Here is a 5,321-nt window from a genome sequence, read left to right as displayed (position 1 = left end):
TAATTCGTCGATAGTTACACGCAAGTGATCTAGCTCCTTTCTTAAAAACTGGTATCACATTAGCAACTTTCCAAAACTCTGGCACTCTGCCTGACTCTATTGATTTATTAAATATGGTTGACAGTGGCTCGGAAAGCTCCTCTTTGCATTCTTTAAGCACCCTGGTAAACACTTCATCCGGCCCTGGGGATTTGTTTAGTTTTAGTTTTTCTAATTGTTTAATTACATCCTCCCTGGTAACTGCTAAACTAGTCAACCTGTCCCCATCCCCACCCTCATAGACTTGTTCGGCTGAGGGCATATTGTTAAGTTCTTCTTTAGTAAATACAGAAATATCATATTTGTTAAAAATACTACTCATCTCCTTGTCATTATCCGTTATTTGATCTGTCTGAGATTTTAATGGACCTATCCTTTCCCTAGTCTTAGTTTGATATAACTGAAAAAACCCTTCAGGATTTGACTTTGCTTGCTCTGCTATGCGAACTTCATAGTTTCTTTTTGCTTTCCTAATCTCTTTTTTAACATTTCTAACCAGATGTGTGAATTCCTTTTCTAAACTGACTTCCCCATTCTTAATCCTTTTGTACCAAGCTCTCTTTTTACCTATAAGGTTCTTTAAATTATTTGTTATCCACTTTGGGTCATTAGTATTCGATCTATTCAATTTGTATGGTATACTACGTTCCTGTGCTTTGTTTAGAATATTCCTAAATAAGTTATATATTAAATCCACATCGCAATCCCCTTTTACGTCACCTATCGCTGGGTTCATGTCTCGCTCCAAGACCAGCCCACACCCCATACCCAAGACTTTCCAATCTATTTGACCCAAACAATTTCTTAGGCTATTAAAATCAGCTTTTCGAAAATCTGGCACTTTAACAGAATTTTCTCCAACTGGTCTATTCCATTCTATGCTAAATCTGATTACTTTGTGATCACTGTTCCCTAGCTCACTCCCTATTTCGATGTCATTAATTTGTGTTTCCCTAAATCTAAAATATTATTTTCCCGCGTTGGTTCCTTAATGTGTTGCGTAAGAAAGCAATCGTCAATTAATTCTAGAAAATCTTCTGCTTCACTATTCCCTGTTTTGTTCACCCAGTTTATTCCACTAAAATTAAAGTCACCCATGACATAAATACTGTTAGATCTAGATGCTCTAGATATTTCATCCCATAGATGCTTTGCTTCCATTCTGTCTAAATTTGGTGGCCTATATATAACTCCTATTATAATATTATTTGCTTTTTCGTTTAATTCTGTCCAAATAGTTTCTGTGTGTGGCTCAGTTTTGATTCCCTCTTTGAGACTACATTTCAAATTGTCCCCTAATATATATGGCTACTCCCCCTCCTCGTCTAATATATCTGTGTGAAATAGTTTAAATCCATTTATATGATATTCAGCTAATAGTTCTCTATTTTCTACATTCTTCCACGTTTCGGCAAGTGCAATAATATCTCTTTTTTCTGTGCAGACAAGAGCATTTAATTCGTTAATTTTATTTCTTAGACTTCTACTGTTAGTGTAATATACCCTAAGTGAATTGTTATTTTGAGGCCCTTTTCTTTCCCTGATCGTTTTGCCAATTCTTTTCGCCCACAAACACATACTTTTATTACCTCCTTCCTTCAAATCAATTCCCATACCACTATCTACTAACAGTTTAAACCCAAACACCTCTAACCACTGGTTCCAACGAGTTCGCAACAGCAACAACCCCAGCCCTCGATATATGCACCCCATCACGAGCATACATTTCATTTCTTCCATAGAAGTGTTTCCAGTTGTCTATGAAAGATATTGCATTTGATTTGCAATATCTTTCCAGCCGGCAATTGACACCAAATGCCCTCGACATCCATTCATTTCCCACTCCCTTTCTTGGAAGAATGCCACATATGATCGGGATTCCTCCCTTGCTCCAAACTAATTCAATGGCTGTCCTGAATCTCTGTATTAGTTCCTCACTCCTAACTCGTCCAACATCATTACCCCCTGCACTAATACAAATAATGGGTTTGTTCCCATTTCCCGTCATAATATCATTCATGTTTCCAACAATATCACCAATTCCAGCTCCCGGATAGCAAACCCTTAATGTGTTCCCCCCTATCTCTGGCACAAAACGTTCTGTCTAAATACCTCACCTGGGAATCTCCCACAACCAAAATTCGCTTCAGTACCTCCTTAACTTTCTGAGCAGCCTGAGGGGCCTGGGCTCCACAGCTCCTCGCTGATTTCCGTTCTGAGTGAACTACAGGCTCACCACAGCAAATGAATTTGCTGTCCTTAGGGCGTCTGTAGGTGGCCTTGTCAAGGTCTTTTTAAGACCTCTGTCCTTCACGACTCCCCACGATGAGGTCCCGCCAACACTGGTCTCCTCCTTCGTTTCCTCCCGAAGTCTCAGCCGTCGTACCTCCTCCCACAGGGAATCCATCTCTGCTCTCAGAGCTCCAACCAGACTCACCAAATCCTTCACTAATCCTTCCATTATTGCAATAATAATGTTACAACAATCGGAGCTCCAGCTAACACAACCTCTCACTGTGACTGCACCTGACTGACTGATTAACAAAGCTTAAGTTGCATTCACTGGAAAGGCGAAGAGTTAGGGGTGACATGATAGAAGTAGTGTAAACCGGGCCATATCGCTGCTATTTTGCTTTTTCCGACGGCAGCGATATGGCCCGGTGTTTTTTAGTTAGCCCAGTGAGATTTGACGGCCGCGATATGGCCCCATGTTTTTTAGTTAGCCCAATGAGATTTGACGGCTGCGATATGGCCCCATGTTTTATAGTTACCCCGCTGACCCATGCACGGGCATTGCTAATGGTCAATGACGTCATCAACTTACCTAATGATTAAAAGGCTGGCTCCTGGCCCCATCATTTTTCGTTACCTCAGCGACCTCGCACAAGCATTGCTAATGGTCACCCCGTATTCTTCTTCCCTGAATAAGTCCGTTTTCTGTTAGTGTATTTATCCCCATTTTCAATGTTTATAGCAAAGGGGGATTCAAATGCTACCTTCTGTCTTCTTGTTCTTCTTCTTTCTAGAGAATGTAATTTGAGCTTTGACAATCTTCCTTGAAGGATCATTTATTTCTCAAAGGGCAAAATAAAAATGAAAACGGGTATCAGTCATATATATGAAAAAACAGAGACCTGGGCATTGGTGATTTCAATGCGAGTTCAGTAGTAATCCAATATTATCCCTAACCGTATACACGTCTCGCATTCGCTCAAAACATACCTCCCACACCTTACTGTAGCATGTAACAAATAAAAAAACTACTCATTCAGTAAAAGCAAGCCTCTCATGTTTTAAAATAAGGCTTTCTGCAGTTACCTGCTTTTCTGACGTCATCATCCCTAATGTGCTGTAAGCCCCCAATGAGCTTCCAGCCAACGTGCTAAATGCGGATCCCAGGAGGTTCACACATAAGTGTGAACTCTTAATCAGGCTTAATGCCTCAACTATACTCTGTGCTTCATCAGAGTCAATATTCAGCTACAATAGCTTGTATTTTCGCTCATTGCTCATATTTTCTGTTATTCATAAACCCTATCAAACCATCCTATCCTAACCTAACTTATTATATATAACAAACAAATACATTCTACAGACCAGTTATTGTTGTTGTTTAGTGACATCATGAAAAGCGACCTCAGGTATAGGGATAAAGGTATTGCTGGCCATTAGCATACAAGTGTCAAGGTATTACAGCACCTGACTGGTCAACTATGTATGACGTCACCAGACAACCAATGCGACCTTTGGCGTCCTACTGGCATGTGAATTTGATGTTATTATTCAAAAATGGCTAGACTAACCATCCCCACCTAACCTAATCAGAGGTTTAAGAACATACATTTTAGTCATCTGCGACTGTAATCATTCATTATGCAGTAATAAGTTCGAAACTATAATAGCAACCCAAATGTCGTACCGCAATTTGAGCAGAATCATACGTCTGGCATCATGACAGGTAAGCTGACCTGGTAGACATTCCCCAGTTAATGGCCAGTACAACTCCAGCCCTCACAGCCAGCACAAGAAGCCAGCATCGCTCCTGGACATTTCACCAAACCTCTGCATTATTCAACAGCGATACGCAATCATGGAAACTTGTCCTTTCTGCAATTCCCCAAAGCAGGGGAAAATGCTTTTGTGCCGTGTTAACTGTGAAGTGTGTCATATTTCATATATGGCAAACTCGCGTCGTGTGTGTTATAACCTGTCCCCAGTGTGAAGATAAACCTCGCGGACATTATGACAAGATCTGTGCCACCTGCTCCAAAGTATTTTGTGCCAACCGTAAGCATTATTATTATTAATATTATTTTTTTGCCTGCATAATTTGCTCTCCAGTGATACACTTTTTTATTTGCATGTGTTATATAGATAGTTCATTTCCAATTAATATCCGTGGTGATTAATGTTTATAATCGAATAAATTATTATATCAATTATTTATTTTAAAAATATATATTCTGCAGGATATAACCCCGAAGCATGTCCATTTTGCATGTATTTGGCGGAGAAAGACCACCACATGCAATCTTCGAGCAGTTCTGATTCAGAGGTTTTAGAAGCTTCTCTGCCTGAAAGTACTCAATATGAAAGTCTCTTATTTTTTCACCATTATTCTCCATTATTTATGCCTGTTGTGGTATTCCAAATATAACAATAACATTAGTCATTAATAGGAACATTGATTTATAAAATTTTTGTTTAGGCTCACCAGCTCAGCAGATAGTTGAGGAGGAGGATTATCCTCGTGGAGGGGGAAGATGTGTTGGAGAGCCTAGCACTAGTCAAGCTCATACGCCGCCATTAGAAGATAGCAACAACAGCAGGAGCACTCCAGATCGTATATATTATCCTCAATAATTATTTTATTTCCATATATCGTTTCATTATTTATATATAAACTATCCTACATTCAATTTATATTATTAAAAAGCGATATTCTTGTTTCTTACAGATTCCCAACTGGAGGACAGTGATGACTCTGCATTTGGTTTGGGAAGCAGATTCAGATATGGAAGCCAGCCTATCGCTAATTCTCCGCCACCACCTCAGGAACAGCAGCAGGTAGATGTTGTACTTCCTCCTCAACCCCAAGTGCTTGAAGTGATCAATAATTTCAATGGGGGGTACATACGCCAGTCATATAGCATCCCAGATCTTGCCCAAGGAGATCCTGCCCATTATTTAACTATATATCGTGATTATTTTATTCAGCAAATAGAATCTTTGTTTGATGCCGTTCACCCCAATTTCCCTCCTGCCCTCTTGATATACCCCGA

General features: G+C 39.7%; 1 long non-coding RNA gene across 1 annotated transcript; it reads left to right on the top strand.

The window, feature by feature from the left end:
• Positions 1-3,988: 3,988 nt before the first annotated feature.
• LOC138364135 (uncharacterized) lies at positions 3,989-4,872 on the top strand. Its single transcript, XR_011228315.1, has 3 exons — positions 3,989-4,326; positions 4,509-4,634; positions 4,748-4,872. It is a non-coding gene; the product is annotated as an uncharacterized lncRNA (long non-coding RNA).
• Positions 4,873-5,321: the final 449 nt, after the last annotated feature.

Source organism: Procambarus clarkii, chromosome 12 (genome assembly GCF_040958095.1).
Source record: "Procambarus clarkii isolate CNS0578487 chromosome 12, FALCON_Pclarkii_2.0, whole genome shotgun sequence".
In the NCBI taxonomy this organism is placed as follows: domain Eukaryota; kingdom Metazoa; phylum Arthropoda; class Malacostraca; order Decapoda; family Cambaridae; genus Procambarus; species Procambarus clarkii.
Note: the sequence above shows the minus strand (reverse complement) of the source record. Positions and strands in the feature narration are given on the sequence as shown.